General features: G+C 39.5%; 1 protein-coding gene across 3 annotated transcripts in view; it reads left to right on the top strand.

Moving 5' to 3' along the window:
* TENM3 (teneurin transmembrane protein 3) overlaps positions 1–12,332 on the top strand; it is a 2,090,952-nt gene that overhangs the window by 1,333,858 nt on the left and 744,762 nt on the right. For all 3 annotated transcript variants that reach the window (XM_064477579.1, XM_064477578.1, XM_064477577.1), the window contains exon 8: positions 10,966–11,046. The gene's annotated coding sequence lies outside the window, so the exon portion shown is untranslated. The remainder of the gene's footprint in view (positions 1–10,965; positions 11,047–12,332) is intronic.

Raw genomic sequence — 12,332 nt, 5'->3', positions numbered from 1 at the left:
CCCTTAGCCACAGGGATGGTGACATGGACGTTTGTGGCACCGTCAGTACTGGACAGAGTGGGTGACAGCACCATATTGGTCAGAGAGAGACAGACTTGGGTTTCAGGGCTAGTTCTGTCACTTACTAGCTGTGTAACCTTAGGCAGCTTTATTCATTTGACAAACATTTATTGGCCACATGTTCTGTACCAAGCACTTTTCTGACTACAACAGTACAACAGTGATCAAAACAGACAAGATCCCTGGCTGAATGGTATTTTGGTATTTACTTCCAGCAGCAGGAGATAGACATAGGCAAGTAAATGACTAAATAAATAAGATTATTTTAGATACTAGTCAGGGTGGTTTTTTTCTTTTAATAGGATGATGTGATAGAAAAGATGGTGAGGGAGTGGGAACCACTGAATTCAGATGTGGTCATAAGAAAAGCCTTACTGAAGACAGATGTTTGAGAATGATTGTGAGGAACCTGCCAGGAAAAGATCAAGGGCAGAGTGTCTGGGTTGGAAAAACAGTAAAAGCAAAGATAGAGGGGCAGGAGGAAGACCAGGGGAGCTGGGGCGGGGGGGAGCAGGGAGAGTGAGGAGGAAGTTGAGCAACGGACTTTGTAAGTCGTGGAAAGAGACTGGATTTTATTCAGGTGTGATGGGGAAGCCACGGGCAGGGCTGAAGCAGAGGAGTGATGTGGTCTAATTTTCCTTAGAGAAACGTGGCTCTGTCTGCTCTGAGAAGAATGGGTGGCAGCAGGACAGAGGTGGATGCAGTCTGAACCGAGTTAAGCAGCTGTCACCAGAGTCCTCTCCTTAAGCCAAGCCATCACCCCCAGGGCCAAAACTGGACCCAGTCATTCTGATTGTGTGACACATCTGGCTACTTCTGCATATGCAAAGCATTTAAAATTGTTATTATTATTTACATTCCTTAGAATTATTTAATTTGGCCATACATTTTAATATACAATAAATTAGATTTAGATCTTTCACGAAGTCAACCCAAATCCTTTGGAAGATTTGTGCACTTTACTCTGTGCCTTACTCTTACTTTGGGGAGGTGGTGGAGGAATTTGGGGGTAGGGGGACATCTTTTTGGTAAGAAACCAGCCATTTCTAAATGACACTGGTGGGATAAATCAGAACCTGAGCTAATGCTTTGTGGACTGGAGTGACTGGAGTAACAAGTGTTCCATCATTCAGTAGCTCTTTATCCAGTAGCCTCCATACCATGCAGGACACTGTGCTGAAAATGGCGGGCAATACAAAGGAGAGACAAAGAAGCGTGAGATCTACATGCTTGTCTGCGTGCATCTCACAGTCCCACGCAGAGCCACGTCGCCCCTGTGGAACAGATAACTTGACCTGGCGGTGCCTGCTAGGATCCAGAGCAGCTCTAGGATGTGTCTGAGTAGAGCCAAGGAGCAGGGGAAGGGCACACTCCCAGACAGTGAAGAGCAGGAGAAAATAACAGGAAAGGAAGACAGCAGACAGTCTTTTCAAAAGCACGGAGTAGACCGGAGCAGAGAACTCACGTGGATTGCTGCCTTGTGAGGGGACAGTGAGAAATGAAGCAAGAAAAGAAAATTGGAACCAGATTGTAGCGGGGGCTTAATGCCTGGCCAAGGAATGTGGACTTTGTACTGTTGGTATTGAGCAGCTATTGAAGGATTTTGAGCAAAGGAGTGACATGATGAAAAGGTATTTGGGAAGATTAATCTGACAGCTGTGTGCAGGAGGACGGGAGGGAGGCGCGTCGGAAGCAGCTGCTGTGGGCGAGCTGCTGTTGAGTGGCATTTTGGTCTCCTTGGTTCTGGGTTTTGAAAGTAAAGTAATTTTACCACTGTGTCACAAACCCCGCTCATTTTTGCTTAGACATATGACCTCTCTGATGATGCGCTAGTTTTATCCAAAGTGTTCTTTCTATATAATTAAAATGAATATTCCCTGTCTTGAAAAATTATTTGCCCTTTTCTCCATTCTTCTCTTGATTAATAGGGACAAGCTGACTAAAAACTGCCAAGGAAATAGCAAAAGAGGAGGAAATAATGAAAACAAGTGAATGTTTTGCTAAGGAAGTGTTTATTACTGTGGTTCTCATCATTATGAGTTAATTACAGGCTCTCAGCAAATATCCCATTGTGAACTCAGAGGTGCAATATGTTTTATTTGAAAAAGTGAAATAGTGATTTCCTTTCCAGTATTCAGTTGCATTTCCTGCTATTTTAAGACCACTCAGTGGTACCAATGTACTTTGACAACCAATTATCCCAGCATGCCTGTGCCATGTATTTTAACTATAATGCTTTTTAAAAGCTTGAATTGCAAAACCAGAATTCTATCTTAATTGATCAGATGTGCATCTAGACTTGTCTGAACACTATTTGTGTAATATCTGAATAGCCCAACTGATTTACACAAGCAGAAAAGAAAACACCTGTGGAATAAGACATGCATCCTTCGAAGCTTATACTTATAATTTTTTCCCCTAGATGTTTCCTCCCATATGTCCACTCTTGAGGAAGAATGACATGCCTTCCCTGATTCTGGTCATGCTAAAGAGTAACATGTACCATAAGCCATCTCTAGGTGTTCATAACCAATTTACTGAGGCCAGGAACAATCTGACTGTTACAGTTACGGGCATTGCAAACCTCCAGCCTTGCCCACCTCATGTCATTCTGGCCAACTTGGTTCAGAGAACAGTGTGGTACACATTCTACAAGCAAAACGTGACTTTACAGAGGAAGAATTCTCCGTTAATGTTGCCCTACCGCCTGTTAACTACAATTCATCGTTTAAAAGCTGATGTCTGTGATTGATTCCGGCATGGGGCCATTGTTTAATTTACTTTGGTTTTTTTTTTTTTTTTTTTCTTTTCCTTCACCCTCCCAATTGGCTTCTCAAGAGGAGGAAAGTCAGACAGTAGTTACTGCTTCGGAAAGCAAAGATAAGCTGAACACTTTGGAATGCATTTTTTCTAACACTCCTTGGCCAAGTGTTACATGACTGTATCAAATTTCTTTAGACTTTGATAATGAGAAACAGACGATTCCATAGAAAATACAACCAAGAGATTTGCAGTAATAGAGGATTTCAGAAATACACATGGTTCTAAATGGCACTAAGATTATGTTCTTTAGAGTTCTGAATCTTTTATTTTTTCCATGTTTGAGTAGGCCCTATGGTTGATTATCAGGTTGAGGAAGGGCAGAGGGTCTGACTGCTGATTATAAATGTGCATGTGTGTAAAATTTTCACACATAATATAATATTTCAAAGTTATTTTTATGGAGGCTCAGGGGTCCCAGAACTTAAACAAAACTGCTGATCATTGGCTCCAAGAAATACTTAGAAGGAATCTTTTTTTTTAAAAAAAAAAAAAAATCATATGGAGTCATTTGCAGACTTTTGGGCCACAGATCACATAATGTTTATTTATTCAGCTGGCTTTGGAGATTTAAGCAATATTTGGAGACACACGAGTCTGCCTTGCTTAATAAAATGTATACTCAAAGGTACAGCTACAGCATTTTTATATACAGAAGGTTCACACAAGCAGAGGTTGATATTGACAAAAATGTAATTTTGAAATTAAAAAGAAAGAAACTGAACAATCCCAGTAAAAAAAAATTAATCCGACATCGTCTTTCTTAAAAAAATTTTAGCGAATCTTACGTCCCCTGTGCTAGAATACTTGGAAATACATTATTGTATTTCAGGAGAACACGGTAAACAATGCTTGCATTATTCTGCTCTGATCTTCTACAACAAACAAGACCTGGCTCACCTTCTAAGAGTAACCATTTAACAGAAGACGTGTAATTTTGTTGGTATTATTAGCAGAGATGTATGTCACGGAGTCAACTCATTCTTTTCTATGAAAGTAGGTGAAATAAATATTTCATAGCTACGGCTTTTGAGGAACATTCTGCCTTTCAATCTTGAGGCAATCTTTCAACGTATATGCCAATCAGAAGTCTTTAACAGATGTAAAACGCGTCTTGTCTTCTTGTCTTTGAAAAATATAAGGATCTCAAGATGCATCTGAAATATTCATTATGTGGACAATGTTCTAAGCAGGGCAGGAACTTGCTGAGTGTCTCTGTCACTGCTTATTTATTCAGGTTTTCCTTTCTTTTTTTCCCCCTGCCCCTAATACTTCCTAAGTCTAAGACTTGTCAAAAAGTCTTTACTTTATACTATACCGACATGATTAAGTTTATCGATAGCATTTAACATCAGTTTTATTTGGTTAGCTTAACCACAGTTTGATGGAAGAATATATTCTGTACCATGAATCATACCGTTTCTCCTCTTTTTCTTTTCTCCTGCCTCTCCCTATCAGTTAAATAAAGCAATGACTTTATTGTGAAATTAGCCTCTCCATGAGTTTCTCTGTTAACGTGTGATTTGTAGAGAGGAATTTCATTGTCAGTAAGAAGACTAATCTGTACAGTTTTGCCAGTGTGATGTCTGTGTACTTTGCTTTGGGTGTCTATGAAACACGGGCCCACAAACTGAACTCGTAACCCACTCTTCTGATCCTTGCTCGCCTCTTCAATATTGATTTATCTCCGTTTTGGATGAAACCATTACATTTTGTGTTCATGTTTAGGATGTTTTTCATAAAAATGACACTATTTGATAAGATGTTTAAAAGTAGAGTTCTTTAAAAGAGTTCCTTAGAGAGAAATCACATATTTAATTCAGCTTTTAAAAGAGCAGGGCAATAGCTTTTAATTACACAAACTCCCTCACACACATCCACACATACATCCACACACACTTAGACAAATACTAGCCTAGAAATGACTGCACGTAAAAGAGCTTGAGATCACAGAAGACTACAAACTAATACCATTTGACCTTATACTACCATATTTCTTATGAAGTCCAATAAAACACAGATTTCCAGTAAATTGTTTCAGTTTACCAGATGATGCACTAAAAAATATTTTCAGTTTCCCTTTTCTTTTTACCAATACCACTGTTTTTTTCCTCACCCTAATCCAAGCCTCTTAAACTTTATAAACAGAAATGCCTCCATACAAGATAAAAAAAACTTGCTGTCAAAAAAGACATCAAAACGAAACATTTTTTCAGGCCCTATGATGTTCCAGGTACTATAGTAGATAACTAGCTTTTTACGTGTCTTCTCAGTCAAAATGGATTTAAATGGATGTGTTTTTATTAATTGTTGCTTCATTATGTTGTATATAAAACTGTACTATGTTTCTTTTATTATTGTTACTTAATTAAATAACCTTATCCAGTTTGGAACAATAGATCTCTAGTTTCAGAGGAATTAAATACATGACACATCAAATAGATTTATTTTGTTTGTAAAACAGTGCATCCCATAAGAAGCAGAGACGGTGTCAGTTCCCACTGAAGTTATCAGTGGGGATAAGCATAGGAACAAACAAACGAAAGTGAGCTCAGACGCTGGGAAGAATGTTCATGTGAATAATGTGTTTCAGAAATATGAAAAATGTTGGTACGTTTCTGATATTTGTATAGAAAACTATACCACTCTGTTTACGGGCTGGTTTGTATACATTCTCACCCAGGTGACTCTTTAAAAACCCTATTTTAACCCTAGTTTCATCCTTTAAGAAGCTGGAAAGAATGGAGGTCAGATAAAAATTAACAGTTGAGCTAAATATATTAATTTCACCAATGCAGAGAGGAATGAGGGTGCTTCTGTGACAGTGTTTGTTCCTTTGTTTGATTCTTTGCAGCTGAACATTCATACCTCTTCAAAGAACTCTATAAGCAATGCATTTTTAACAAAATCACAATGACTCTGTTACTTTCATGAAGATTTATTGACACTGACTACTAAATAAAAATGTCAAAGACACAGTAAATATCATGCATAAAAAGCATAAAGAAATGCTACACTGGTTTGAGGACAAATAGGAAACATAATTTACATTCCAAGTAGAAAAAGAATTTCCAGTAATGTTAGGCAAAAACAAATTATGGACAAAAAAAAAGTGAATGGTTCTCATGATACCTGGATAAGAAGGCAAAACTGAAACAAATTTGGATTCTCCGTGATGTACAAACAAGGCTGACCCTGGGCAAGACTGTCAAGTAATCACCTGCCTTTGACGTCCATCCCTTGGGTGCCCAGCCCCCCAGGCCTTTCTCCTGGACCCAGGCAGCTACGAGTGCCTACCTGGCCGCAGACGAGAACTGTTGCTTTAGGTCCCTGCTTGTGAAACTTTTCCTCCCCTGACGTCCTTTCTTTAATGACAGTGGTTCTCAAATCCTTTGATTATGGTTCACTTCTATATCCCAACCTAATTCTACTTTCCAGCGAAAAAAAGACCCCATGGTTTCAGAAAATGCTTGGGGAAGAACAAAATAACAGTCAGTGTGTTACCGGCAATTACACAACAAAACCTAATGGCGAACAGATCATAAAATCTAATAGTGATGTTACAAAGACATTAATTCATATTCATTTGTCTGCAACCAAGACCAATTCAAAACAGCAATAATAACCACCATGTCCTCTCCCAGATTGCAGGAATTCTAACAGCTTTCATGTGAATGTGATAGCGGGAGCATTGCAAGGCCCCAGAGCACTGAGTGGCAGTCAGATGTCTTTGTGGAATACAGATTTAGAGTGTCCAGTTAATTCTGGTAACATTCTAATATTAGTTTATGAATAGTACCTTCTAGCAACTCAGCAAATACTAGTGAGCATCCATTAACCTCTAGAAATTGCATATTATTCAACTGTAAGAGTCAGAGATGAGTTTTCTGTCCATTAGGCTGAACTTTGAAGTTCCTCGGAAGTCCACAGGGTGAGCTTTGAGCGGTAGGGCCCAGCACAGCTCACTGATAACGAGCTGATAGGGTCTGAGGCTGCTCCCAGATAGAAATTACATTTTTCTCCCTTGTTCTTTTGGGTGCTAATGACTATAAAGTTGAAAACCCCAGGCTACCAAAGGGAAAAAAAAAAAAAAGAGAGAGAGGGAAAGAAAGAAAAAGAGAGAAAAAAAGACAGTTGTGTCTCGGTAAGCCACAGAGATCTGTCTGACCCTGCAAAAAAAATCTTATAATCAGGGCCTTTATTAAGCCACAGACTGGGAGACCAGAGCAGGGAACTGGTTAACAGCAATGTAGTCAGTGGTCAAGTCAGCCAAGACACAGATCAGAGTTAAATAAAATTGGGGGCGGAGCACAGGCAAGACAAGTTCATATCAGGGAGGATTCGGGGTGGTGGGTGGTGCCCTTCCAGGTTTGAAGACTGAGATCCAGAGCCCTGAGATTCCAGATGGGGGATCTCCAGGTTCAGAGATCCCTTCACTGGAGCTCTCTGTGATTACACGGCTCTTAGCCACCGAAGTCAGTGTTTTCCAGGGGACATCCTCCTTTCCCCAAGACTCCGAATTGTCCTTGCCACATTAGCGGGTGACATCTCCCATCTCTCTCCCCTTGCTCTGCAGCGAGTCTATTCTATGACTCAATTAGGGCTCTGATGACACCTACTTGTCTGAGCATGTCAAGCCCTCTCTACAAAGCAATTTAGAGTGTGTTTTAATGTGAAATCTCTTTTTTTTTTTTTTTGGTCCTGTTATAATTTCCAATCACATTATTCAACTACTACCAGAGTCTATTAACACACATCTTTCACCCTTCTGCGGAGTTTGCAGATAAGAAAATGATTTCATCAAGTTCACCTGAGCGATAAGATCGACGGTTCTGGCCACTGACTAACGATACTGTTGGGATATCCGCATGGAGCGTGGGATTCAGATCCTCCTAGCTGTCCTAGTTAATTGTTATGCTGTTGATAAATCTTTCAGGGAGAGGTTTGTTCTGAACCATTTAGATGGTCTTTCCAAGGAAGCCAAGGACATATGGGAATGTGGTTACTGGTTACTTTTTTGGCTTCTTTCTTCTTCTCTTTTGTTGTTGATAATGCTGGTGTTACTGAAAACGACAAGCAGGCAGGAAGACATAAAATGCATTTTGGGCATGGGCTTCAGACACGCTAGGTTTCCTGATAAAAATTCTAGTCCGGTTGACCCTGAGTGCTCTTTGTGTTTGATTGTGGACACCCTCACAGTATAGCCATCCACATGCCTCCCCAGAGGATGGTGAAAATGAGGAGTTGAAGCCTTGCTAAAAAATCACTTTCCTCATTGATAAAATTGGCAGTGACCTTAATCAGCGACTCTCTAAGCTTTTTAGCACTGACAGAAATAACCCTTTTTTCCACTCTGTCTATTTCCATCATACACTTTTCTCCTCTGATCTTCAGATACGATCCGTGTCCCTGGGTTTGTTGAGCTTTAGAAATCTGGTCACTTCACTCTTCTTCCATTTGTATTATGATTCTTATCAGAATCCTCCCAAATATATATTTAAGGAGACTTGATTGGAGAAACCTCAAAATGTAGAGAAATATATATCTTTAAGCACAGCGGTTCATCAGTGTAAGGCCATTTTAGGTGATCAGTCACCGTTTATAAACCTGAACGGAATATAAATTGCCCTGTTATATACTATATCCATTTTCTTTAAATCCCTAGATCTTAGTTATTTTCTAAATATTTGCAAGAAGTATCACACTACTGAAAGCCGAAAATAGTTTTCACAAGAGTGAAGTTAATAGTAAATGATTATTTTAATTTATTTGATATTTGGAAGCCATAATCTTGATTGCATGGCTAAACTCAGTAGCACCCTTAAGCAATTACTCTCCATAAATTAACACGCTATTTTTCTCTTCTGTAATTTTCAAGAAATCGAGGCTGTTAACTACAAACTATAAACTAAAAGCTAAATTGTCCGAGTCACAGTAAATCTAGAAGTTTCTAACATGCCGTGATTCACTATTTGGTGATCAGCTGTGTGTCGGTCTAATTCATAATTAAGATGCACTGAACAATCAAGCCAACTTCTCCACTCTTGGGTTACTTATCTTGTATAGACGCTGCCTTGGGTTGTTTACTTAGCATAACATTACACTTAATAGAAATCTTATAATTTTGAAAGAATGACAAGTCACTGAAACTATGTATTTACAATGGATAACTTGAGGAAGGATTTTTTTTTTAATGATTTATTCTAATCTATGACGCCCAGGAAAGTGAAGTCCTGAATCAGTGCATAATATTCAGGATCCCTCAGATAGAGAAATTGCTTTTCAGGAAAGAGAACCATAGTTTGCCAGTGACATTAAGTGATATGAAAATGTAAGTAAATAATTAGTATATGCTCTGAAAGTATATAGTTATAAGTAGTGAAGGATAGCTTTAATCACTGTATCAAGGTTAAACAATTACCATCAATAGGTATTGTGTTTATTTTGATATTGGCAGGCCTCTTAACTGATAATGCTTTATTATGATGTTAATTAAATAAAAATAACAAGTTGAAAATTTTAATGGCAATCATCATTAATATTAAAATACATGTATTGGTATTTCCTAGAGGTTATAGCAACTACGAACAGTAAAATCTCCTTCAAAAATGGTTGGCCAACGTCTCTGTGTTGTGATGCTGGCCACTAATTATAAACAGCCAGTGTTACCCTTTGGGATAATAAAAGAATCTCAGTGAGAAAGGCAACTGACAGAGGTAACAGAGTGGTACTCCAGGTTACAAAATGTTATGTGCAGTGCTGCAGGTAAGAACTCCTGTCTCTGAGGAGGGAGCGTGATCTGTAAAGAAAGCATGTTCCTCAGAGTCAATCAACTGGGGCTTAAAATCACCATCATAGAGGGCGATTTGCAAAATATTTTACAACTAGTATGTGCACAGTCACAAATGCAAATGCTGGATGTGAAAATTACTGCTGATGTCCGTGCGTGATGGCGGAATATCAGGTCAGCCCCACCGCCCCATACATTTTGTTGTCACCTTTGCATTTAATAACCAAGTCAGCAAACAGATAACCACTTTTCTATTTGCCCTGATTGAATTTCAAAGCATTCCACCCTGGGGCACAGCCTCCTCCATAAAACTTCTCACGTGCCTTTCTCCAGACTCTTCAGAGCCTCCTACCTCCTCTCTGGTTGCTTCCTTGCTGGCTTCTTCCTTTCCCCTAATTGTACGTGAGTCTGACCCTCTCCCTCCCTCTTTTATCTTTTACACTCTCCCTTTTGGCCATTTCCTTCAGCTTCATTGCTTTAATGAGCACATCTCTGAGAGTGGAACTTTCTTTTATCTCTGACCCTCAGACCAGGTTGGTTCCTCTGCTACAGATTCCCAAAGAAACCTCTGCTTCTCATCATCCATCATTATAATCCTTTGAATTGCTTTGTGCTGATAAACTGGGAGCTTCATGAGGGCTGAGATCCCGTCTTTCTTACTCACTGCTGCACCCCTGGGGCTAGCATAGCGCTGGGAACATGGCAAGTGACGCAAGTTCCATCCCTCAAGTTCACCTGAATTCCAAATCCTCTGAAAATGGTCTCTAGTGAAAGTGAAATATTTTCAGCACCCAACCCCCTTTTCCCATTATGTTCAAAGTTCGGACCTCGGGCATTTGTCCCCTTTGCCTGGATTGCCCTTTCCATGCATCCTTCCCCGTCCAGCTCCTGCCCAGTACCTTTGAGAACCATACTCTTCCTTCAGTGTCGCCGGAAGTTCTACCTCCTCCACAAAGCTTTCCCCAGCCCCCTTGTTGGAAGGAGTCACCCCCTGATTCCCAGAACACTCGATCTGTACCTCTTCCATGGCACTCACCAGTTGAGGATGTCTGTTATACGTATTGACTTACCTAATTTCCTTGAGGAAAATGTGATGCACTGTATGTTGCTGATCCCCTGTACCATCTGGTACATGCAAAGATGCTTAGCAATTGCTTGTTATATGAAAGACTGAGTGAATGTTATTATTTTATAATTATGTAGCTAAATCCATTATAGTGCAGTGAATACATACAGTTACAGTAAAATAAATGCTTTCTACTCTAGCAGTTTTTCTGTTTGTACTGTTTTTCCAGGCTTGTACCACAACCAGTACCTTTGCTTGACAACTCTAATGTGCAAACTGCCACAAGATTGGTGGAGAATACAGCTTTTGGGTGAGTAGCACGTGAATTTTTAAATATGATTGTATTCAAAAAGCTAATGTTTATGCCTGCATTTTGTTTAAAGCCCTGTTTCATAGTTATTTTTTTTTTTCATATTCTGGTGTGTTTGCTTGGAGATTAGAGGGAACTAATGGAGAAAAGTTTTCAAGAAAATGAGTATTTCTTAGACATTAGCATAAAGCCTTTCAATTTTAAAGCAGTGCTGAGGTGGGATTCCATGTATTTCTGGAAAGAATTTATATTTCTGTGCACATTTTGTTGAATGTAACATTCAGAAGAGTGTGCAAGTTTTAAGTGCACAGCTGGATGAATTTTCACAAGTGAGCGCGTACCCGAAATCGGGACCCAGTTAAGAAACAGAGTGTTACGAGTCCCCCTGGAGATCCCCACCCCTTGCACACCATCTAGTCACCGCCCATCCCCATCCCCACCCCCACCCCCCGCCCGGCCCCACCGCTCTCTCCACCCGCGCTGGAGTTAATTACAGCCGTGACTTCTAACCCTGCAAGTTAGTTTCCCCTACTTTCAAGCTGCATGTGAATCAAAGGGCTATCTTTTTAAATGACTAAAAGACAAAATTGAAAAAGTGAGCAGGAAAACCAAGTGATTTTCTATTTATGTAGCAGCTGTTTTGCCAGATGACTTGACAGCTAATTGGAGTCATATTGCATTTATTCTTAAACCCAGCAAATATCACCTGTTTTAACTGAGGGTCACTGCTGATTAAGCACTCTGCTTGGACTTTTCCCTCATATTTGTGCTTAATAAATTATAGCCTGCTCAAGATCAGGAAAGGTATTCATCATGTCAAATGCTTGCAGCAACTGTCTTCCGTAATTAGAGCCAAAGATTTTCTTTTAGCATTGACTGATTAAATTGGTAATTAACGCAGGGCGAAGATTTTGCATGGTTTCTCAAAGGAACCAAGAAAATAGAGGTACACTTACATCAGCTAAAGGCTTAATAACACATCTGTTAAGGGCTTTATTGTATTTAGCATAATAAATGAGAAATGGGATTGCATTTATTTATTTCGAGACAGATAACTGTCTTCCAGTTATCTCTTCTAGAGACGACCTTACTAAGAACCTCCTATCTCTGTTCATTTTTAGGCATCTTCCCAAGAAATAGCAATTAAGCCCTAACACTTCAAATGCTCTCTTAATGATTCAGATAGTATCTTATTGATTGAGATCCTGGAGAGAAAGATATTAGAATTTCCGCTTATCCTAAATTTCCAAAATAATTGTTTCTGCCCAGTTCCTTTTATATTATCA

The sequence above is a fragment of the Camelus dromedarius genome, chromosome 22 (assembly GCF_036321535.1).
Source record: "Camelus dromedarius isolate mCamDro1 chromosome 22, mCamDro1.pat, whole genome shotgun sequence".
Lineage (NCBI taxonomy): Eukaryota > Metazoa > Chordata > Mammalia > Artiodactyla > Camelidae > Camelus > Camelus dromedarius.
The sequence above is the reverse complement of the archived record's forward strand: the minus strand, read 5'-3'. Positions and strand labels throughout refer to the sequence as shown.